The sequence below is a fragment of the Sinocyclocheilus grahami genome, unplaced genomic scaffold, assembly GCF_001515645.1.
Source record: "Sinocyclocheilus grahami isolate Dianchi unplaced genomic scaffold, SAMN03320097.WGS_v1.1 scaffold144.1, whole genome shotgun sequence".
NCBI classification, from domain to species: Eukaryota; Metazoa; Chordata; class Actinopteri; order Cypriniformes; family Cyprinidae; genus Sinocyclocheilus; species Sinocyclocheilus grahami.
The window spans coordinates 228,849-255,533 of NW_015505323.1; the positions used below are offsets into that span (position 1 = coordinate 228,849).

Genomic DNA, 26,685 nt, shown 5'->3' on the forward strand with positions numbered 1-26,685 from the left:
CTCTTAGCAATGCATATTACTAATCAAAAATTAAGTTTTAATATATTTACAGTAGAAAATTTACAAAATATCTTCATGGAACATGATCTTTACTTAATATCCTAATGATTTTTGGCATAAAAGAAAAATCTATCATTTTGACCCATACAATGTATTTTTAGCTATTGCTACAAATATACCCCAGCGACTTAAGACCAGGGTCACATATTTGATTAAATGCCATTTTAGAACTACAACTTTTTGTGGAAAGTTGGAAAGGGGTAAATGATGACGAAATTAACTGACCCTTTAAACTATAAGGTCGACTGCAAAATCGTTGGTAACAAAAAATATTAGCACGACCAGTTTCAGGGACGTCTGCGAGATATACCTTCAGCTCCTTTCCAGAAGGCACGAGGCCCCTCCTCCCGAAGAATCTTCCAGAAACAGTCAATGAGTCCATTGTACGTGGTCTGGCCTGCACGGGCAGCCACTTGTAACCGGGTCTTGATAACATCAGCAGGGGTCACCAGGGATGCGGCAGGCATGCCTAAAGAGAAGTCACACATGTCAATAAAGAGTCTGATTTAAATTCATTAGATCCTTTTTTATTTAAAGGTCCAGACAATGCTTAATAATGAGGCTGGCATAAGCCCTGTCCCACGCTGTCCGGCACAAAGGCCACTGTGGCACCAATTCAGCTCTTAATAGCCTACATCAACGATAGCATTTATCCTGAGCAGTCTCACCGCCAGCACGCCGACACTACCGCATGTTCAAGAGCTTTATTTAAACATCTAAATAAAAGACTTCATCTGAATAATTACAAGCCTTTCTCTCTGTTGACCTGCTCCGATGGACAAAACATTCATTATTAAACACAAAGAACATAAAATATCTCAGTGTTATTATCATTAGCAAAATCTAAAATGAAACATTTTCATAGAAAGAAATATAATGTTGTTAAACAATTTTAATTTACACCTGTTGGCGCATTAACTTTAACGCAGGCTAAAAATTCTACAATTAAAAACTAGAAAACTGAAATATATGAAATTAAAGATTACAGATATAGAATAAAAACTACATTAAAGTGTAATACATACATCCATCCATTTCCTCAAGAAGAGGCATGAGTAAGGGAAAAGGCCAACTGTATTGTTGGTCAATGCCCCAGAAGTCTGCCTGCCTACCAATAATGGCACACAAACTGAGCGTGTAATTACATTTCCTGAACCGACTGTAAATCACTAATTGCCTTGAAGCTCAAATTGCTGATAAATGGTAAACTGAGTGATACATGCCATAAGAACATACCTAACCATAAAAACTTGCTTTAAACCATCTGACAGATATAAAACATTGGGGAAGACAGGAATGCTAAGCTCTCTCTGACCATGTATGGCTTTTCAATCTCATATCACGCTCAAGTCAAGAAGCAGTAAATCTGAAAAGGCAAAAAGGATTAGAAATAAAGATTAAATCTCTTTGACTTACATTCCAAACCATACTGGCTTGGCTAAAGACGTCGTCTTTTTAAACAATGTTTTCTTAAAGATGAACCGCAAGAGTAAAATATTAAAAACAACTTCAGATCTGGATCGTATTTTATACGTGACGAGGAAAGAGAAACTTGTAAAAATATTGCAAGTCAGATCTTGGATGTGTTGGCCTGGTCATGCCAGTATCGTAGGATCTGTTTATTGCTCCTGCAGTATGGCTACTTTGGGACTTTTGAGATATTTTTTCCCTCTTTTAACACTCTCAAAGCTCAAAGCACAAACTTCCAGCCTCTATATATTAAACAGTGGAAAATATCCGACCCTTGGCAGGCGCGCTGCACTTCAAAACACAGCCTAAATCACTGAGCACTCTAATTACGGCCAACCACAATGGAGCCAGCGGTGGCAGGCGGCTACCGGAGAGTGCGTGGTGGCTTACCCGCCAGCGCCCCTGCCAGCAAAAGCCTGCCAGGTCCCACTCGCCCGTCTTCATCAGTCAGGGCTGCCTTTGTATGTGCGTAGCAGGGGAAGAAGATGGCCGAGAAGGGGATGTCTCTCAGGAAACAGGCTTTTGCACCCTGGGGGCCAAGAAGACGGACACGTTATGTCAAATCGAAGACATTAATATTTCTTGAGGTATATTACAGAGAGCTTTTTTCATTCGAGGACCGCAGTTGTGTGGTGTATTGTGAGGTTCTGAGATATTCTGGGAGTTCAGTTTATGGTGTGTTAATGTCAGCCCTGTGGAGTGAGTCTGTTTTGTGCCGTTTCTGACTTGTCACTTCAAATAAACATTCACCATGGCGTTTTTTTCTTGCAAGAACGGTCGCGGACACTATTCCTGCATCTGTCACCGCAAACACAGCCGTACCTTCAACGGGATTCGGTTTCCTCGTTTTTAGCGAGCTGGCGAGCAGCCAGGAGTGGAGAAACAGAGAGATTTTCCTCTCAGCAGAGCGCTTTAAAGCCCGGCTGAAGTGCGCTTTAGACAGGCTTCATTAGACTCGCAAGGTTAATCTGCAGCGTGTACACAGGTAGCACAGATAGCCGAGGTATCTCTTTCCTGAAGTGATCTTTGTGCCCTCCTGCGGGCCAGGGCAGACTGCCTGCTGCGAAACCAGATAAAAATCACCCCTGCGTCCAAAAGACCAGGCCTGGCTCATCTGCTTTGGCAGAGCCTGGAGTGCCGGAGGTGAGGGTTGTGTTAATGTGGGAACATCTGGATCCACTGGCCCTCAGTGTGCATGATAACTCGACAACAGCACACTCGCAGGTGTGTGTGTGTGTGAATGTGATATGAAGGTTGTGTCTTTGGTTTGGAGCACAGGCAGGGAGTGGTGGTGGAGGCCCTGCAGCGGCAGAAGGGGAGAGGCGGGGTAATTAGGCTGACAAAGACAGCTCTGTGCCTGGGCCGGACCCTGAGGAGCCAGGCCGTCTGAGAGAAGCAAGCTGCAGCGCGTCTCCTGCACTCAAAGCACATTGTCCGTGTGGCTCAGGAGAGACACGAATGGAGGGGAGGCAACGGATTCGACATTCTTACACACACACAGGCTGTTGTGTACGGTAGCAACCTCCCCCCACCTCCCCGACCATGACTCTGAAATAAAGGCTTCTTTCCCACGACAGGCTGACAGGTGAGCCCTGGAGACTTACCTGCCTCGGCCAGACAACAGGAGCGCAGGTTTTTTTCAAGTGACCAGCCATGTGATTTACTGATAAGTGAAGCACATTCTACTGTAATCTACTGAGTGATATTGAAATTGTACATGAGGTACTTGATACTTGATACTTAAAAGACAATATGGAAAACAAAAGGTTGGGTTTTATACAACAGATACAATCAAAGCTGATACAATGAACCGTTTGAGTCCGATTTGTGTTATTGTGACAATAGGATTTTTTAAATTGATCCATCAGCTTCCACAAAAATTTTAAGGGGAAAAACTTTTTTCCATTAATGATAATAATAATAATAAAAAAAAAGTTTATTATTATTAGAATATCTGAATGACTTCTGAAGGATCATGTGACACTGAAGACTAGAGTAATGGCTGTTGAAAATTCAATTGTAAACTGTAATAAAATTTAAACTGTAGTATTTCATAATATCAGTTTCAAATGCAGTCTTGGTGACCATTAGCCAAAAAAAAAAATCTTACTCACACACACACACACACACACTTCTGAAAAAAAGTGGGTTTGAGTCTGACTTGTGTCATATACACACACACTTTTTGAAAGCATTTAGACTTTGAGGTCTCCTCTCCTCCCTATTATTTCCTGACCTCTCTACTGCCTCCATAAATAATTTAAAAAAGTGAACATCAGTTATTATTACAGCATAAACCAACATCAAGTGTCTACATGTAATTAGCACCACACATAACACCTACGCAGAGGTGAACGCCTCATTCATCTCTCTCCAGCTGTCCATAAAATGTCAGAGAACACAGCCACTGGATGAGATATGACCCAACGCCATCATGGCAGTCCCCACAATGTTGTTTACACCAAAACACTCGCTCTCCGCAACCTCCTTCGCTCCAAGCCTCAGGAATGCAGCCCTGCATCCCTGCTCAGATGCAATCGGCAGCAGCAGAATAACTGGAGATCTTCTCCTGCAGCGCTGCTGAGCCTCATGGGGAAAACAGGACACAAAAGCAGCACTCAGGGAGCCGCTGTGCATTCATGGTTCTGAGAGGCTGGTGCTACCTGGTCCGACTGCTACAGCAGACCGCAGGGGGTGGATTGAGGCCTGATGGTGTGTGTGTGTGGGTGGGTGTGTATGAGACTTGCTGGAGAATGTGGAGCATGACTGAGGCACTCAGGGATATAAGAGGGAGTCCAGGGAGTCAATCCACAGGTGGGAGGCGCTAGAGAGCTTAGGATGCTCGTCTAGGTCATGTGGTACAAGGTGGATCAGACTGTATTTTGGAAGGCTATTGGAAGAGGTGTTAAATATATAAACAGTTACATACAAAAATACACGCACACACAAAACACTATTCTAAATGTAATAAAAAGGCTTAATTCTGCATATTTTTAGGATAGGTAGTATGCAGATAGATATTAAGATTAAGCATGCATGCTATTTTGGTATTTATTGCTTACGACCCCTCACTTAATATTTATAGAGAAAAATATGAAAATAAACATAAACATCAATATAAATATAAAATTGTGCATTTATAAATGTTTTTTAAACTATTTTTCTTATGCTCACGAAGGCTACATTTATTTGATCAAAAATACAGTAAAAGTAATGTGAATATATAGTATTACTATGTAATAAAAAAAATAAAAAAAAAGCTGTTTTGTTTCAATATATTTTAAAATGAGCTGAATTTTTAGCTGCCATCCAGTCTTTAGTGTCAAATGATCCTCCAGAAATCTTTTAAATATGATTAAATATCAAGAAACATTTCTTATTATTATCAATGTTAAAAACAGTTGGGCTGCTTAATATTTTTGTGGAAAATGTGTTCCATTTCTTTCAGGATTCTGTGATGAATAGAAAGTTTAAAAAACAGCATTTATCTGAAATAGCATTATATATTGAATAACATTATACATGTTGTCATTGTCACTTTTGATCAATTTGATGCATCCTTGCTGAATAAAAGTATTCATTTCTAAACTTTTTTTCTTAAATTCTTAATATAAATATAAATAGGTAATCAATGCAATGAACACTGAATTTCGCTACATGCTGACAATTTGCATGAAAACACTTCTGCAACAGTTTTATATGGGTTAATATTTCCCAATACTCTTTTAATGTTTTATTACATAAGCAAAAATATGTACCAGTGAAGCACACATCGTACTTTAAGCACATATCAGATATATCTGACATATGCGAATTAGGTTTCAGGTTTTTTTTTGTGTGAATGTGACATACCTTGTACAGGCCGAAGAAACCCAGGTCACGGATGACAGAGAGAGCGCTGACGCGTGGCCCTGTGGTGATTTCTCCTGCTACCTGCAGTCGGATCTTCACGATCTCCAGAGGGTTTGTGAAGATCACCTGAGATCCCCCAGCCTGAAGATCAACAACACAAACATAAAAGTTTTCACAGAGCTTCATTAAAATTCATGTTTGTGAGTGAGAAGGGTAAATGAGGAAAAAATGATTGCTGAACGTATGTACAGATCATCTGAGGTAAGTTTGATGTTACAGTTGTAAATACGTTCTGATGAACCCAAAGTAAAGTAAAAAAAAAAATTTATTAAAAAAAAAAAACAAATTGACAAGAGGGCAGTAATGTGATATTCACATTACAAGAGGACAATGCTTTAAACCGGGACCTAAGAATGACTGTGCTATTGTCACTCTTTGAAGGAGGAGGAGGAGGAGGTTATACCTGCCAAACACAGACGGTGCCTGAAACATCACACAGAACACAGAACCCTGGGGGCCTCTCAAAAAACAACTTCATGTCTCCAACCTTGTACTTGTGAGGCAGAAAAAAAAGGATTTACAGGTTGAAACCGGTTCCTCTGAGCTCTTTGAAACGGTTCGGCTTTGACGTGACGGCATCTGAGGCTGCAACAGAAGCATTTAAACATGTCTCGCCAAAGAGGCTGGCCGCTTGCCGCCTCCGTGCCCTATCTTTCCTGTTGCTCCTAGTTACTGAGGCTACACGCAGAAAAACAGAGCAGAGTAATTAGATGGAAATCAGTTTCCATGGATTTCTTCTCCTTCCCTCAGCCCTCCTTTTGAATACAGAAGGGCCTTACTGTTTGTTTGTTGTTGATTTTATTCATCTATTCTTTCAGAGATATTAACGTATGGTGCATCTTACGGGAATCTGGTAAATTGGTCTCGAATCTCACAAGTGTGCACATTCAAAAATCCCATTGAGTGTGAGGCAGCATATTTAAAAATAAAGATCATTATCATCTCATTGAAGGTGCACTTTAAATAGGATGGACCAGAATGACCCGCACTTTCCTTCCAGAGGAAATTACAGCTCAGACATGCAGAAAGGGGTTCCTACCACATTTCATGAATTTGGTTTATTTTGGTGTACATTAATAGTTGGCACATTTCATGAATTTGGTTTATTTTGGTCTACATTTATAAATGTTTTTTAAGTATTGGAGGCACAAATACCATGGGTTTAGAAATGTTAGATGAACTATCTATAATTATCTATAAAATTAACCTTCTGTATTGAATCTATTAAAATCTTTGAAAACAAATTCATTTTCATAACTGAATGAAAATACATTCAATTCATGGTCATGAAAAACAGTTTGAATTTCATAAAATAACAATTTAATGTTTAGCGGAGTACCACAACTTGCACAAAACCCTGTGACAGAAAAAAAATCACCCATTAAAACATTTATATAATATTCCTTTAATTTGTGACACCCAAATGGTAACATTATTTGTATCTTTTCTGGCAAGCAGATTAAATTGATAAATAATCACATCTCATATTATAAATTTTTTAACAAATTGTAGTGTTGATTGCATAAAGCTCACTCTTAAACCGATACTCAAATTATGTAGGAAAAATTTTGTGTTTAATTATGGGAAATAGTTCTCAAAAGCAAAAGTTGTCCATTTAATTTTTTATTAATTTTATTGCTAGAAGAATTACACAAGTCACAAATCAACATTTTTTTAAGGTTAAGCACTTCCTTTCATTGACCAATTATTTTTTTAAAGTAGTTACGAGTTTCGCATCCTATTTTGTACCCTATTCATGGAAAATGCCACTTATTTATGTGGAAAGTAATCTTTTATGGTTAATTATGGCATCAGGGCCAAAAGCAATCTTTTTTCCCCTTGTTTTGGCAAGGAATAATGCACTAAGGAGAGGGCCAGGCTATTAGCCGCATTAATTGGGTACTAATTGGATATTTAAAAAGTTACACAAAGAGAACAACCAAAAAGCAAACAAGAACATCGGTTAGGAGACAACAGATCAATCACCTCTGGCGGAGAGGCAGTTTAAAGAGCGGGAAGCATGCGCTGCAACGTGACTGCAAGAAATGCGATTTGAGTGAAGAGTGAGCCAGCGTCGGCTCGATAATTCGGTGGTAATTACAAGGCAAGGTAATCCCCAGAGGCACTGAGAGCATGTGTGCGTGTCTGAGGTGGGGGGGTCTAATACACACTTTACTGGCAAGATGAGCGCAACTGAAGACAAATACTTACACACACCAAGCACATAAGCATCACAAACACAAAACACTGCAGCCTTCTAAAAACAATAGTTCAGCGCCAGACACAAATATTAGCTTCCCTTCATCAATACTCGCTCACATTCCACACACTTAAACGGGATTACACAAGCGTTTATGTAGAAATGGGGGCACTGCAATAAAAAAAAAGTTTCGCAACAGACTAACAAACCTTCACGAATGCTGAGAAACAACGGACAAGCTAAATTACATAGCTTTAAAACTAGCACTGCAAACGAACAAAGCGTCACTGTATGCACGCCACGGTTTTCCCCCGCTCTCTACGGCACTTTACGTTGGCTAAGCGAGTATTTTGAGTAACCCAGCCCTCAAATGAAGGCCAGCAACAACCAGATAAGAATCCGGCCAACTCCACGGCCAGCGAAGCGTGCTGTTCTTACCAAATGATCAACTCTTGGCAACTGTCAAGGGCCTAATTCAGAGGTTGCAATGTGAGAAGAGAGGAGCTTGAAATTTTAATCACCGCAGTTCCACAACACTCACAATCTCTTGCTTTTCCCCTCTCTCATTTTCTATGATTTTTACTCTCCTCCCTCAGACAGGAACATTCACGGTGTGTAAATCAGCAGTCTAGTCTTTTCCCTCTCAAACCAAATAAATAGATTTGATTTGCTGTGGCTGCAGTGTCAATAAGCACGGCTTTGAGCGAGCGGCGTGTGTACAGGCGTGAGAAAGGGAGCAGATCCTGCCAGGCCAAACACCGGGGATTCTGGCTGAGATGAAAGGAGCTGTCAGAGAAATCAGAAGAGGAAAAACATCTCCGTGGCACAAGCTCCCTTTCTCAGCTGACTTCATCTGCAACCAACCTGATGTTTCCGTAGCCAACTCTTTTCAAATCTCAGAGCAGAGATCTCGTGGGTTAAATGCACTCATGTCGGTATAATTGAGACTCGCAATCATCTAAGAGTCTGTGACACTTTTAAATAGAAACCCACACGTGTAGAAATGTTTTAGTGATGACTGTCATATGAAAGAGGGTCTTTCAGCATCCTAGGTCAGGGCAGACATGAAGAAGCAGGGACTGGTTTTGACAGGTCTCAGGTACGACACAAACAGGAAGGCTACTGCTCTCTGAAATCTGAACTGAAGGCATTCGCTTTCACACAGATCAGACAAGAATGAACTAACACATGTAAACAATGTATTAATAATGTCAGTTTCACCTTTACGCTTCTAATGAAAAGGGTAAGCGATCCCCTGTTCATGCTTGTGAAGGGCAGGTTGAGAATCAGCAGCCGTGAGGCGGCAGACTATGATTTAGAGGTGAGATGACAGAGGAGAACTGCTTTATACATGTTTTTAAACAGTGATGGGGCTGAAGTGTCTTTTCAGTCACCTCACAAAAGGAGAGAAGTGTTCCCTCAGGCCAAGGCTTAGACCTCAAAGCCCACTGACATTCAAAACTAAACTCCTTATTGTCAGTGTACGGTTACTGCGTTATGTATGGTTATATGTTTGCATATCAAAGCATAAAGCTACTCACACATCCGCCAGCCAAGATTTCAGCAGGTATAGGAACGCTGCCGTCTTTTTTCATAGTCTTTCCTCTCACAAAGTCATTCACCTGTGGAAAAAACAATGTAGCATCAGATATCTATAGTTTCTTGGAGGAAGAGAACTGCAGAAACTGCATTTCTGCAAAAAATGTTTTTCCAGAATTCATCTTTTATATTGTACTGGGAATGTTTTAGCACCAAATTCACTTAAGAAAATGTGCAAAAGTGACTTAATTTAAATGGGCACAGCTATAGCAGTCTGCACTATCAGTGGTGGCTGTTTAAATTGGATTGCAGGTGACTTCATTTAAATGGGCACAGCTATAGCAGTCTGCACTATCAGTGGTGCCTGTTTAAATTGGATTGCAGGTGACTTCATTTAAATGGGCACAGCTATAGCAGTCTGCACTATCAGTGGTGCCTGTTTAAACTGGATTGCAGGTGACTTCATTTAAATGGGCACAGCTATAGCAGTCTGCACTATCAGTGGTGCCTGTTTAAACTGGATTGCAGGTGACTTCATTTAAATGGGCACAGCTATAGCAGTCTGCACTATCAGTGGTGCCTGTTTAAACTGGATTGCAGGTGACTTCATTTAAATGGGCACAGCTATAGCAGTCTGCACTATCAGTGGTGCCTGTTTAAACTGGATTGCAGGTGGTCAATGAATAAGACATGGCTTTTTGTGCATTCTTAGATTTTCCTATAGAAGCCTGTTTGTGCCTCAGAGTAAAAATAAAAAACAACTGTGAGATATCAAGTCACAATTACAAGAAATCACAATTGTAATATATAAAATTGCAACTGTGCAATATAAATTCACAATTTTTAGATATAAAGTTGCAATTTTGAGATATAAAGTAACAACCGTGAGATAAAGTCACAATTGTGAAAAATAAAATATGAAATTGCAACTTTGAGGAAGTCAACGGTGAGATATCAAGTCTAGTTGCAGTTAGATTTAAAGTTGAAATTTTGGAATATAAAGTGGCAATTGTGACGTATAAAGTCAATTCTGGTATATATTAAGTTGCAATTTTGAGATATATTAAGTTGAAATGTTGACATATAAAGTGGAAATTCTGAGAATTAAAAAGTCAAAATTTTGAGAACAAGTTAGAATTTTGGATAAAAAGCCACAATTGTGAGATATGGTAAGTGTAAAATATAAATGCATAATTCTAAGAAAAATAAATAGCATTTGTGATATAAAGCTGTAAATGTGACACAATGAAGCCATACTGTGAGATACAAAGCCATGATTGTGAGATTAAAAACCACAATTGTGGGATATAAAGTATAAGTGAGCCTGCTGATGCCCAAATCAAGAATGCAAGAATGTATGCCGCTTTGACAGGGGATCAAACAGAAAACAAATTCACTTCTTTTTCAAGGGGCTAAGGCGGGGCACTGAAGCAGGCGGCGGGAGAAACAGAGGGGTGTATTTCTGAGGAGTTAAGGGCTTTGGTTTTAAGAGGCCACGCTGATGTGGTGAAGGCAGAGCACTTACTGTAAGCTTTATGGCTTTCTCGGGAGCCACGCCCAGAAGCTGCGGTACAAGGCCTATAATTAGAAAACAAGTTGATTAAAAAAGACAGGGGTGAGGGAAGCACGACTTTCCTCAATATAAAAGCTGCCGTGCTGCCTCCAATTCCATATCATCTACACACTAATGAACACTATTGATGTGGAGTGTTTAAATATTGGAAACTTAACAGTACTACAAACTCTTTTTCCTTAACCAAAGTTTACACAGCCCTCAATTACAATGCAGATTTCTGGCTTAGACAAAAACAAAACTAAATAATCTGATTTAAAAGTGATGTCCCACTGCTGGGGGCAGTAACAAACAAGCGCAGTAATGTGGGCATAGTATACAAGTGTAAATAGGCCACACAGTTAGAAGAATACAAACACAAAAATCTCCTGCATGCATGGCCTACGGAGTGCATTTGTATTTATATACAAGCAGATGAATTAGAAAATAATATTTTTTAAACTTAATCATCCATTGCAATTCCCCATAAACAGTTATTGTTCATGCATGCTGCTGCTTGTTTTGTGTTTGCCAGGATAGTGACATCATCGGCTGCTGTCTTTACCAATTTCTGAGCATCTACTTTGTCAATAAACAATCAGCGTGACTTTGCCTGAGCAAATTTGTGTCTCGAATAATAGTAAGTATGTTTAATACTGTCCTGCATTAAGGGATCTGATAGGAAAAGCTGAAAAAAATATGCTAAAGATTATTTCAAATAAAATAAAATTATTTTTAGCTACAATAATTGTTTAACCTAATTAAAGATGCATTCAAAATCATGTGGCTCAAAAATCTGCCATTTCACATTAAGCTAGAATGAGAAGGATACTTCTGTACTAAATGTACACTAAACATTGTGTTGGTCTTTAAAGTATATTTTTATGCATTTGCTAAAAGCCTGGACTGCTCACTTCCTTGTTTAAAAACGAAACTATCCATATGTAAAAAAAAAAAAGCACTTAGTGCTCACTTCAAATATAGTGCTCTCTGTCATAAAGCACTGATATGCTCTGCTAAAACGAGCACAGACTTTCTGTACCATCCCCGTTACAATTCTGCACAGGTGATGAAGATCTCAGCCTCTCTTTTGTCAGCTTTATGATTGACAAATACCAGTAGTTAGTGTTCTCAATGGAGGTCGCATGGCAATTGCACCTTGCAATCACAATTTGAATCTGTGACCTCAGAATGCTTTAAAAACTCATGTTCCAGCTCTAAAAGCAGAGCAGATACTCATTATCTGAGCGCCATTCATATAGAGCATTCATGTTCTTCATTGTTAAGTTCCTGTGCTGGTATGTGCCCTTTCATGCTCTGCACATTGTCCCCTCGAGCAGCAAAGGTAGACTTAATCTCTTCAAAGCAGGTAAGGTCAGAGGGAAGATGACCTGCCCCTGGCTTTCATGAAAACTCTTTTTGTTGGTGCGTCCCTGATGGCCTGGCTCCACAAAACCACTGACCTCTGTAGAGGCCAAAGAAGCCCTCGTAGCGTACGACCTTCTTGAAACAGTCAATGCTGTTCTTGTACATCAGCTCGTCCACGAAGGAACCTGAAGAACGTTGGTTCTGCATGCGGGTCTTCACCAGGTCGACGGGGTACACGGCAGTGGCACCCACGGCTGTCATGAGAGGAAATTAGTTTCAAACTATGTACGATATGGAATAGTACGACTGTTCAAGGAATAGTTAATTAGTTCAATAGTTCATCTGAAATGTATTCACTCTCAGGCCAACCAAGATGTAGATAAGTTTGTTTCTTCATCAGAACAGTTTTGGAGACATTAAGCATTACATCACTTGCTCACCAATGAATCCTCTGCAGTGAATGGCACCATATACAAGCGAAAACGGTCCAAAACAGTTCTAAACAAATATGATGATGTAAGAGGACAACAGGAAACAGGAGTTTTCACTGGGAGAAACATTATTATGGATCATTTTTATTATTAATATATTAAGGGCAGGTATTTTGGCCAGAAGCAATGGTTTAAAGTTAAAACGCTTTAATGATGGGACTTGTTTCATTTACAATTACATGATTACATTTACATGATCAATTACTGGACTACTGTAATGTTTTTATCAGCTGTTTGGACTCTCATTTTGAGGGCACCTGTTCACTGCAGAGGATCCATTGGTAATGTAATGCTAAATTTCTCCAAATCTCTTCCGATGAAGAAACAAGCGTTATATCTTGGATACCCTGAGAGGGAGTACATTTTCAGCAAATGTTCATTTTTGAGTGAACTATTCCTTTAAAATAGATACGCTGGCTGATGAAACAACAACAAAAAAGAACGAACGGGAAGAAAGTCAGGATATTTTGGAAGAACACATCAGTCAATTCTTATCTGACAACTTTGGGGTGGACTCAAAGGGGATACAGCAGCGACAGGCTTAATTAAAGAGTGAGTCGCCCTGCACTACCTCCTTATTACCTTGTCTCCTCCGAGAGCCAGACTGGAGCCAAACACAAGGCCAAGCACCACCTCCTTACATACACACAGTCCAACACACACACCTCTGATCACTGACAGGTACAAAAGAATCTACCCAGGAGGTTCCCATGGTGCATAACCTCATTAAACTAGAGAAATAGCCCCCTATGAAGGCAATAGGGCAAGCTTTGTTTTTCTTTTTGTCCAGTCCTGCTATCTCTCGTGTGGAGGAGGGGCTGCTGCTGGTGCAGGCTCAGGTAAAGGAGTGGTGCACAATGATCTGTGACTGACTCACCTCCAGCCACGGAGCCCAGAGTGAACCTGTATGCCGACTCAGCGGCCTGAAGCAGAACCGAGCGAGATGCATCCCCACCAGACTGCTGTGGAGAGAGAAAATAAAAAGATATAATTTAATAAATATAATATAATCACTACATTTTTCAACACTGATAATAATAAGAAATGTTTCTTGAACACCAAATCAGCATATTAGAATGATTAAAAATAGAACATTTTAATATAAGACAAAATATAGAATAGAATATATAGCTTATAAATAAAATATAACTTATAAATAAAAAAGCTGTTATCAAAAGCAACATGAATTTACTATTATTCTAAAATGAACATGGAAAATAGAAGAAATTATGTTATATGTTAAAACATATATTATGCGTATGTTAAAACTTTTGACTAAAAACTGACATAATTTTATTCGGATTTTACAACATCATAAAATAATTTAGTTTGATCCAAAATCTCTAGATAATTAGAAATGCTACTTTTATCAGTGTTAGTTGAGACAAGCAGAAACCACAATCAAGTGGGTTCAATCAGTGCCCCAGCCACGGCCGTAGACCCACAATTAGAGAGAGCACAAGAAATAAGGCCAGCCAGAACCATCCATGCGTCCCATGCTGCATTCCACACTGGAGATACAGTCGCCCTGCCTACCCAAGACCACCTGTCAGGAACCTCAAGGTAACTGCCCAGACAGCCACTGTGCACCCCCTCCTCCCAGACTCACTGAAGGGTTAAGGGTGTGGGATGAACTGTGTTGGGGGGGTGTTCAACATATCATTTTTATAGTGCATTTTGTGGCTTTGATTTATTGCATTTGGTTCATGACTGAATGTCATTATGCATGTATTATCTGTTTGTCTTTTAAAAATGCAGGAAAAGTGAATATTATAAAATGGCACTGCACTTTTTACCAATTACAATGAAGTAGCACAATGGCATAATGGTTTTAATGCACAACCTCATAACTGAGTCATAGTGTCCCAAAAGTTAGTGGACCAAGGCCCAGTTTATTCCGATCACTATAATCTTTTAAGACAAGTTTATACACTGAGGTTCTGAGAGTTACCTGTCTTTGAATCTCAGCAAGATTGTAAGGAAGAGCTCCCTCCTCCAGAGGTGCAATCATCTCAATGTCAAATAAACCAACACGTCTGTAAAAAGCAAAAACATGGGCAGACATAATTAAACAGTTAAACGGATTCCTTTTTTCTGCCTTTTCAGAGCACAACATCTCAAAGATGTTGGAGGAAACGTGGTATACAAGTAACACAAATAGCAACCTCCAAAATCTTTACTCAAAGTGAGGTGGGTAATTACAGTATCACATTGCAAAGAAATAATAATGTCCAAAAACCAACTCCTGATCACCATTTGCTCCATTTGACGAAATTTTTATAGCAATGTGAAAGTCTTTACTGTCACTTTTAATCAATTTAATGCATTCTTGTTGAATAAAAGTATTAATTTCTTAAAAATAAAAAATAAATAAAAAGCAGTTTTGTGCACAGAGTATTACAATGTTTAAGCTGTCCAAATACATTTCAGTGTCACTGTATTGCTCGCTGTTCTATTAATGAACTGTGTTTTACATGAACGCATCCCTACCTGATCATGTAGTAAATAATTAATTCAAATATTTAGCAAATCGTTGAGTCTGGGCTTGTATTGGATATCAGGTGGTTGTGTAGGTTAAGTGCAGAGTGGTAATGAGCAGAATGAACACAGGCCGGTAAACAGTGGGATTCCCACTGCACTGGTATAGAGTGACTAGCCTGAAAAAGGCAGCAAGTGTTCTTACACAGAGCCCTATTGAATCAAGGCTAGCTCAGCTTACCCCAGCCTTAAACACGCTGTGAAGTGTGAAGAACGCTCCAATCAAAGAACACGCAGGGCATCTGTCTCTTCAGCTCCCTCCAAAAACAAACACCGGCTACTGATAAAGTGTGAGGAACATGCCGCCAAGAGCATTCGGCCTGCCAAAAATCATATTTGATTCTACAAAACTTTTAAATGGACTTTCAAGTATCAGAGCGGAAAAGTAATTCTGAAATCATGCGGTCGTGATCGAAAGCAATGAAATAAGTGAGATTAATTTCTGCTTTAGAATGGGCAGAAAAGCAGTAAGATGATCCACATTAAATGTTTTTATACATTTGCAAGCTCTTTTTTCTATCTGCGGCCTTTGTGTGGGGTGATGTGTTCCCTATTTTCCCCAGGTGGCAAACAATGGCTGTTGCAATGACGAAACTATGCTTCGGCGTACCGCTCAAAACATACGGAACCAATCAGCTGTGGGTCAACAAGAGAAGTAGACATGGAAATTCGCACGCACAGGTCCCAGCGGAGCCCGATGGCGGCCTACAGCCTCTGTGGGAACAGCAGCGGTAAATGTAGCCTCCCCACCCCTGGCCCCGGTCTCCACAGGGCTGATAGCATCGCAGGCTGGGTGTGTACAGCAAGAGTGTGTGTCCAAGACGCAGAGCTCCATTGCAGCCAGACTATGAGAGCTGTTTCACAGGTCACCAGTTGGCCAAGGAGACACAGACCAAGGGTTTTTTAAGGTATTGGGGGCTTTGTTTTAAAAGTCCTCCTTGATGGGCTATTGACAGGTTTTTTAAAGTTATTTATCATCCTTTAATGAGCTCAACGTGACTTATCACAACAGTAATATTACACTTGTATTATACACTATGTATTATGTAATATTACAAGTTGTTAAATATATATATAAATAATTAAAATTAAAACGATAATAATTAGAAAAGTTTGAGTGAGAAAAAAAAATCAGCAATCTATTTAAAAGAAAAAAACATTTAAGTGCATAACAACATATGTAAGAATTGTGAAAGATTGTAAACTTTTTTTTTTCAGAAAATTAAATGGTTTAGAGCAAGATGTATTATTTAACACATATTTTATAAATATATATTTAAGTCCACAACAACATATGTAAGAAATATGTAAAAATTGTAAAACAAACAGAGTAACAAAAACATTTTTTTTCAAAAAATTGAAAGAATGCGAGTAAGATGTACTGTACTATTTAAATAGTACAATTACGTATTTATTTATATAAAATTACACACATTACATATGTGCACAACAACATATGTAAGACATATAATTGCTCAAAAAATGAATAAGAATTTGACGAGTAACAAAAAATGTAAATACAATGTCTAAATACTATGACTTATATATATATATATATATATATATATATACACACACACACACACACACACACACACACACACACAGTATCTAAAATCATATTTGATTCTACAAAACTTTTAAATGGACTTTCAAGTATCAGAGCGGAAAAGTAATTCTGAAATCATGCGGTCGTGATCGAAAGCAATGAAATAAGTGAGATTAATTTCTGCTTTAGAATGGGCAGAAAAGCAGTAAGATGATCCACATTAAATGTTTTTATACATTTGCAAGCTCTTTTTTCTATCTGCGGCCTTTGTGCGGGGTGATGTGTTCCCTATTTTCCCCAGGTGGCAAACAATGGCTGTTGCAATGACGAAACTATGCTTCGGCGTACCGCTCAAAACATACGGAACCAATCAGCTGTGGGTCAACAAGAGAAGTAGACATGGAAATTCGCACGCACAGGTCCCAGCGGAGCCCGACGGCGGCCTACAGCCTCTGTGGGAACAGCAGCGGTAAATGTAGCCTCCCCACCCCTGGCCCCGGTCTCCACAGGGCTGATAGCATCGCAGGCTGGGTGTGTACAGCAAGAGTGTGTGTCCAAGACGCAGAGCTCCATTGCAGCCAGACTATGAGGGCTGTTTCACAGGTCACCAGTTGGCCAAGGAGACACAGACCAAGGGTTTTTTAAGGTTTTGGGGGCTTTGTTTTAAAAGTCCTCCTTGATGGGCTATTGACAGGTTTTTTAAAGTTATTTATCATCCTTTAATGAGCTCAACGTGACTTATCACAACAGTAATATTACACTTGTATTATACACTATGTATTATGTAATATTACAAGTTGTTAAATATATATATAAATAATTAAAATTAAAACGATAATAATTAGAAAAGTTTGAGTGAGAAAAAAAAATCAGCAATCTATTTAAAAGAAAAAAACATTTAAGTGCATAACAACATATGTAAGAATTGTGAAAGATTGTAAACTTTTTTTTTTCAGAAAATTAAATGGTTTAGAGCAAGATGTATTATTTAACACATATTTTATAAATATATATTTAAGTCCACAACAACATATGTAAGAAATATGTAAAAATTGTAAAACAAACAGAGTAACAAAAACATTTTTTTTCAAAAAATTGAAAGAATGCGAGTAAGATGTACTGTACTATTTAAATAGTACAATTACGTATTTATTTATATAAAATTATACACATTACATATGTGCACAACAACATATGTAAGACATATAATTGCTCAAAAAATGAATAAGAATTTGACGAGTAACAAAAAATGTAAATACAATGTCTAAATACTATGACTTATATATATATATATATATATATATATATACACACACACACACACACACACACACACACACACACAGTATCTGTGTACTAAATTACACATATTATATAATACAAATAATTATATTGCCCCAACAAACACATACACATGAAAAGCTAACTCTGATATCTCCAGCAATGCAGCGTGGGTAATTTTTTGTGTTTTTGGGGCACATAAAGTCAGCTTAATCAGGGGAGACAGGACAAAGTCAAAACAAGCTTAAAAAAAACCCTACTAACCTTTAGTAACTTCCACATCTTTGCGGTTGCCTGCCAGGGTGGTGTAGATCTTCCTAATGAGCTCCATGTTGTTTAGCAGAGAGTTGAAGCCATTAAAGTAGGAAAAGCTGACCTGATGTGACGTACTTCCACCGGCCGCCTGCAAAATTGGCAGACATTTGAACGAAGACATCCTTTTATGAGGGACAGAGGTGATAAATAGCTGAGAATTCTATGGAGTTCCAAACATTAATCAAGCTACAGTGCGGCGACATCTTTAGCACTTCCACCCCACAGAGCGCTAAATAAATACATGTGTTTCACAGAGAGGCACACTGGTAATTTCAGAGGGATTGAAGCTTGAGGGCCATTTTTAATTAAGCTGTTTTATGAGAAGAGGGCCATATAAAGTGGAAAACTAACATGAGGTAAATCTTTAAATAGCATCTGACAGAATGCTTGGTGTAAAAACTCCCTTTGCCACTCTGATAGCAAAAGAAAAAGAAAACTAGCCAGAGACCAATTTCATTTAAACTGCAATATTAAGTATTTATGAAATGTAACATTTAGAGAATGTATTTGATGATTTTTTTAGAGACAAAACGAAGTGTAGTTTGGCTAAAATAGTGCTTGTATAGTTTTCTTCAGGCTTAAGAAGGGCTGGGAAAGAAAAGCGAGCGCAGATTGTCTCTCACTAGATGGCGCTGTGTGCTTTGCAGAAATGGTGCTGTCTACCTGAAGCCACAAAAATCATACCTGCTCTGAAGTTTCCTTAACCAGGATGTCATTTGTAAAATCCCTGCATATACCTGCCCACAAAAAGTATAAACCTTTTTGTAGATGGGATAAAATGTTTACACCTCCTGTCTTGTTTTGCAAGGCATCTAAATTAGAGGATTGAGTGTATAGACTGGGTCTGACGAGCGTATTGTCTTTAATTTATTTCTAATAGCCTCAAAATTGTGTGTTTACAAACATCTCCTAGAATCCCAAGGTTTGTGAGGCACAAACCGTGGAGAAAATGACAGACTTCACTGAGTGTGTATAAAACAGACTGCTTACACATATACACCTAGCAAATAAATATCTCCCAGTGGTTTACGTGAAACAAAAGTCTATCACAAAACTGTCATACAATACAACCACTGGCTGAAATAGCTAAAACATAAATAAAAATAAACAAACTCACTGCAACTAAGCATTCCTCCACAAATTGTGTGAGCATGTGGGGTCTGATGGTCACCATGATGTCCCTGAAGTCCAGAGCAGTGATGGTGCCGGTCTTGGCCTTGTCTCTTTGCATAAAAGCCTGTCTGGCATGTTCAAGCTGCATCTCCTGCAACACAATTCATGTCAATCAGTCTGTGCATGCTGGTAGTTTACACTATGCTGAATTGGAGTGATTTGTATTGCAAAAAAAAAAAAGAAGGATATATTACATGCTTGTGATTTTATGCATGTGCAAAATTAAGAAATTATCCTTAATTATGCAAAAAATGTCAATGTAAATCAATCTTTGAATGGTAAAAGCAGCTCCAGATGATATATAAATATGAAATATAAAGACTATAAGTAAATATAATAAATGTAATGATTAAAGGAACCCTGTGCATCGATCTAAATCAAAATATGTCATAATGTTTAGTCTAATCCATAATAAAGATTTATATTTATCAATTATAATACTATTTATTTTACTTAATCATAAATGCTATTTTATTTACAATATTATTTATGTTATTACATGGGCTAAAAAAAGAATTACACGGCAAAAAAGACAAGCCAATCAAAAATTTAAATAAAATCTTTTTTTTTTTTTAATAAAAAAGATTATATATAATAATAATAATAATAATAATAATATATATAGGTATTATTTAAAAAGTTAAAAAAATATTTGTAAAAATATTTTTATTTCTAAAAGTATCAGTCCATACAACATGTCGCCCATGATGTTTCAATTAAATAACTATTTTATGTGTTTATTATTTCCAATTAATTTATTTGCTTGGAGACATATGCTAGAAAGACATTTGGAGAGGGAACTCTCATTTTGTTGATTGCGCAACTCATTTGAAACGGCTGCAATATCACATCAGGAGATGAGAATGACGCTCTTACACATCTCAGGCTTTTAAAGAGAGTTGTTTTTCTTTCTTCCCGCATAATTGAGCTACCGCTCCAAAATCCTAGAAATATAGGTCTGTTGTGCGAATAGACGCGCCTTCGTATAGAAGAAACGTCTGCTCACAAAACACTGTTAGAGAAAATGTCAAAGCTTTGAATGTCAGACTCCATGCTAACCTATTTCTGATATTATAGAAATGTCACTGTCCTAATAAAAATACAGCAATAATACAGTTACAGATTGTTGCTGGTAATTTCACTATTATTAACCTATTTTTCACATCAATATACTTATTTGAATATTTGCAAATCACATTAAAGCAAATGCTGCAACAAAGAATTTGACTTTACATCTTATACTGTACATGCTCCTGTGCCTTTCAAAAACACACAAACAATGTTTTAAACAAGGAGGAAATGCCAGTAGCAGTGTAAATAAATAAAACAAGGGCAGAGTTAGAGCAAAATATTATCTGGCTACAGATTTTTCCTGTCTTGCATTGTGCTGCTCCAGCCACAAGCATGTGGAATTGCTTTATAATTGTGGATCTAAACCTTACAGTTTAGTTAGCTTCTTAAAAACCTTAAATTACTGCAACTGAGTATTTCAAAAGCATGCTTTTTATTTAGAGAGGAGAAGAACTGAACCTACGAAAGCCAATATTGAAACCACCATGGCATTTATTGTGCCTTTAATTGTCTTTGGATTCAAATAACAACATTTGAGGAGCCACCTCTGTTTGGGTCAATTATTGCAATTCAAGCGCTGGCATTAAAACAGCGAAACAGCCGCTAAAAAATATCTGAGAAGTCTTAAAGATCTCATCATCAATGTTCAGGTTAAAGAAATTGCAGGATGTTAAGACCTTTGGCTATGTCAGTAATACCATTTCTGACAGCAGAGCCAGATTTCCGACATGTCATATTTGTAGGTGGTCATATTGACATGAAGTCAGTGTTGGAAAGCATCCATTCATAAAGGAAAGGAAAATAATTCAGAGAATTTGTGGATTTCATTGAGAGTAAATCTGAATCTGCAACTTTTTTTCTCATACGTGAAGCTGCTGGTTCATTTTTACAGTGCTGCGTGATATTGTATCAGTGCTGTAGTGGATAAAATCTAACAGTTAACACCGACCGGATTTTCAAATCACTCCAAACAACCATAAAAAAAGTTGCCAATTCAAAGAAAATGAAATAAATGAAACAGGAAATGTGCTTTTTCTTCGTTTTCAAGTTCCAAAAACAAAATCAATCCCGTCTTGGCCACAAACACAATATCGGCGTGTTTCTCGCAGTTCCCCAAAAACCCATCTGGACCCAGTTAAGTTTAATATAAAAAGCTCATTCAGATATAGTGAGTGTAGATGCGAACTTGGCACAGCCGACCCCTCACACTCCCTCTGCCCACTCTCAGGTCTAGACGTTATATTGGAAAATGTCTTACACACCATCACAAATACAAAAGGAATACTGCTATTCTTCTTGTAGGAGAAAACCTTTACCTGTTTTAGGGGAATCGCTAGACTGCACTGAGGTTACGTCACCTAATGAGAAACAAATGCAGGCATAGGAATATAACTCCAGTGTTTCATTAATGACTAACTAGGTCAATATGCCTCGTTGTGCTGCGGGAAACGGTGCCCAGAACTGTGTGTCAATCTAGGCGAGACCAGGCACAAAATATACCAAACAAGACATTACATCGATCTGAGCTCTGCGGCGGTAAAGGAACATATGCGACAGGGATAGTATGAAAGTGAACGTGTTTGGGAGTACGTGGCGGGAAAGGTGGGGTGCAAGTGGATCAGAGGGAGATTAGACAGTAGTCATACCCACCAGCAGAAACTGAGTGAACTCCCCATAGTTAAGGTGTTTCTTCCTCTCAGCGCCAAAGTGAAGCTGAACAAATTCCGAGTTCCAGTTAAAAGGGATGTGCTGGTGAATAGTGGTCTGACCGAAAACTTGTTTCACATCCTCTGAAATCAGAGATAAGCCTTGCGTCAGAAATGTCATTGTTGAGGATTGAGTTACAAAACTATGCATTGTTAGATTTTAATGATGAAAATATACATAAAACATTTTGAAAAAATACTAATAAAAAACAAGAAAGGTTTAAGATTTGGCACTATTTGTAGGTCACTAAACATGTAAATTTAAGACACTGAACTTGACTCTTTATACCGAAATACAGATGTTCTTGCTCTTGGATCATCTCAAATCATGCTGGAGAACAAGATCAACAGGTTTTACACAAACCTGTGGCATTCATCAAAAAAAAAAAAAAAAGATATTTTGACATTTAAGTTCATTTTTCAATTCAACCATTAACTCATATGCTGATGATATAATTAATAATAAATCATTACATTAGAAAATAAAAGGCTAAACAGAAGTGGGAAACAAAATAAGTCTTTGCAATGAAGATGACAATAAAAGCAAAGAAAAATGGGGTTGGCGGTTTTTCCGACAAGCATTTCTCATGGAGCACTGCAGGTCCAACAGGTTTTTCCCATTTATGGCAATATATATATATATATATATATATCAGTAAGCAGTCATTTAGCAGATGCTTTTTATATTGCATTACAACAGAGTTCCACTGTGGAGCTACTCCAGACCTTTATTTTATCAGTGTTTATGAACCTGTCAACACTTCTCTGTCCTTCTTTCTTTATATCGCTTTGGAGTCGCATGGCAGCCTGCAAGTTTAATACCTCTAATTCTCCTAATTGAAGTTGAAGGGGGGAGAAAAAGGGGAAAAAAATACCCTAGTCATTCATTAATTAAAACCTAAATTTTCCAAACCATTAAAAAATACCCCTTCATAATATGACTTGCAATGACAGGGTTTATTAAATGGCGAAAAAAGACTGTTTAATGTAACAGCAAGAGACCTTTAATGCTTTTAATGACATTAAGAGGGTTATAAATGGGAGTCTCCTGTTTGCTTTAACACAGAGCGGCATTTCATTTTCCTACCCTCTGTAGTGCATCACAATAAAGTGATTTTGACAAGACCATAATCTTAGTCAGAAGTTATTTGCTATTTATGTTGACGTGATTGCAGCAGTAGAAAAGCAGGTGTATGAGACAACTACTGCCTATACGTTCTCATTACAGCTCAACCCAGACATACTACTGACGACATGAACAACAAGAGACCTTTGAACGGCACAGAAACATCACTTCTAAATAACCGAGTCATTTCAATACGAAATATGCACATGTGTATGTATTATCTGATCTTATTCCCTATTGACTAAAACAGATTGATGAAAGTCTCTTTCTCTCTGCCTAGGCACTTTGGGTAGTGCATTTGAAATGAGCTGATCTGACAGGTCTCACCTACAAAAGGCAAATTAGACTATTTAAATCAATTAGGGAAATTTAACGCATGAGATACACACATGCATTCTTCCTGTGCCAAGTTCTTTTGCAACATGAATATAACTGCAAAAGCAACTTCTCATCTTATTTGTGCATTACTATCCTTGGTTCTTATTCTTATCTGGAATCAAATAACCACAATGAATGTAAAGCGGAAGGTTATACTGATGTCCACTATAGCGACTGTTTGAAATCGATCTGCCTTTTGAAGATCTCTGGCAGTGGATGAATAAACCCGATTAAGAGTTTTACCTTTACTGATCCTGTAGTACTTTAAGTGACAGGAATCTGTCGGTCTAAGCAAGCATTCAGATTAGACTACTTAGCACTAGCCCTTTGTTTTGAGGCCGGTGACTGAACATAAGGTGCCTTGGAATTATACTCGATAACCTCACTGATTTAGACATTCAGCTGATATAAATACAGTTTAGGCCAAAACAAGGATATTCATGTAATAAAAATTAACAAACCAAACCAAACCACTAAACAAAACCAAAAAAAAGCTCAACAAAACAGGGTTGTTTTTACAGAAAGTGAAGTGACTAGCAAGGCTTTGAGTGACTAAATAAAATATATATTTGACCTTTATAAATCATGGCAACTTTAGATTAATACAAGACTCCAATGTTCAAAAAACATTTACATGTACTATTAAGCAGCTTTTCTGCCAAGTAATATAGTTAATTCTCGTAACTGTAGCCTGTTTGATGTTGCCAAACAGCACAGCAACTAGGCCCATTTACACAGAAAGTGTGCGATCACAGGTGAACTTTTATGAACATTTTACAACCGATTCAAAGGTAAATCATACAATCAGAATTTTGAGCTGAAACTCTGTTTTATGAAGAGTGTTGTACACTTACCAAAAGTGGCAATTCCGTTTCCAGCTTTGTCGAAGAGCTGGAAGGCAACCATGAAGAGAGCATCCGGAGCACACAGCACTGCCTCAAAAGCCAGAAACTCCTGGAAGGAGATCAACCTGGAGACAAACAGACTTACAGCCTACATATTGTGGACACTTCACTTCACCAGCATGGCATTGCATTATTGAATGATGAGAGGGTATCACTCACTGATTACAGCTTCTCATCGCCAAACAAAAAAAGGTAGCACATATTTTCATTGTGAACACTTGACACTTGAGTGATTTGTTCAACTGTAATTATCAGCCTAAAATTATGATGTACAAAACATCTAAACACACAGTCCAGCTTCGATTCTAGGCCCAGAGATTAAGTGAATGACAAAACAATTTGACATAACAGGCTATTCAATGATCCCAATCTTGATTGAAGTGCTTCCAATTTGACTGTCAAATGTCATTACCTTACTGAAAATGGGACCAGTTCATATAAAGCCCCCAGGATGGGAACTCCGTAAATAACGTGATTACAAGAGAACCAACAAGTCATGCTGCAGTACAGTAAGGAAATGCTCAGGAATTGCTAGAATACACATACACTACCAGTCAAAAGGAGACACAGTGTTTTTTTATGGTCTTAAAAAACTTCATGTATAGGCTTATACTAAAAATGTTCAAAATAAATGAATATATAAACTAAAATATATATAGTTAAAAAATATGTATTGTATGTATGTATTTTTTATATAAATATATTTATATAACAATGATATGAATGCAACAGATATTGCACCTCCGTATGAATTTCTTTACAAAACTAAAATATTAATTTAGTTGTTTTTTAATGTAGGAGTTGAACCAGATATAGTAAAGGAAAAAGGCTTGCTATTGATTAGGTGTGCCCAAACTTTTGACTGCTAGCGCACATTTTGAGAAACAGATAGGAAGCCTTCTTATATTTGACACTATTATTAAATATAACAATTTTAAGATTATTTAATTAGTTCCTATATGTGTGCTCACTTTACACTGAGGATGAATGGGTGCTATTGTTCAGAAAATAATCAAGTAAACCAGCAGAAAGATTTTTTTAAATTGATATTAATAAAAGGGGAACGGCTCTACTTCTGCAAATGACTAAAAGTTTTTAATCATAATGGAGAGCATGACATTTGCCAAACATCAGAAAACACATAAACATGCACACAAACACACATGTATCTACCTCATCAAATAAGCAATTTCAGCATTCATAGGAAACCCTGGGGACCATGCAATCTAGTCTTTATTTAAGCACAGTTCAAAGTTGCCTCAACTCCATTATGAATTTCACAAATGGATACAGCAATTACTCGAGGTCACTGCTAACGAGCAGTCCCAATGCATGCATCTCTAATTTATTTCAATTTCCAGGGAGCAATGATTACATTTTCGTGGCCACTCTAATTAATTTTGTTACTGATGAAATTTAAAGGAACTGAGAATTTGTGCGCTTCCAGCATGCCAAATCAGCCACATTGTGGAGTCAAGAGTAATTGTTTTATTAACTAAGCTGACAGTAGAACAGGAGCCTGCTGTTTCAGAGTGGGTGGAGAGCTACAAAGGCGATCCGCTGGGCCCAGGCATTGATGATTAAAAACAAAAAGCAATGAGAAATGATACAGATGCTGCTGCTTTTACAAAAAAAAAAAGTTTACCAAAACTCAGCAAGTGATTAAAATGCATTACCAACACGAGAAACCATTGGAAAGAAACGATGGACTTCTAATCACCAGATGGTATTGCTTTCATATCAGATCAGCTTGATGGTCACTGTAATTGATTTTGGGAGCGTATCTGCATTAAATACCCTCCTATCAACATACACAAAAATGAGTTGTGCGTGTAGTTTCCCCAGTGCCATTCCAGACATGAGGCTTATGATGGTTGATTAGCAGTTCCTTGACTACTAGAGAACAATTACGCTGATAAACAGACACACTAAGATGCCGTCGCCATGAAAAACAAACTAAACTGAAGCTCGAGTAATAAGGCCAATGCAAAACATCTTCCAACCATCAACTAAAATGGCACAGAACCAGAAGGGTAACATGGGGAATGCAA

The 26,685-nt window shown here is 37.9% G+C and overlaps 1 pseudogene; it reads right to left on the minus strand.

Annotated features, from left to right (window-relative positions):
- The window catches only part of LOC107591596 (calcium-binding mitochondrial carrier protein Aralar2-like), a 34,619-nt pseudogene that overhangs the window by 3,622 nt on the left and 4,312 nt on the right, over positions 1–26,685 (minus strand).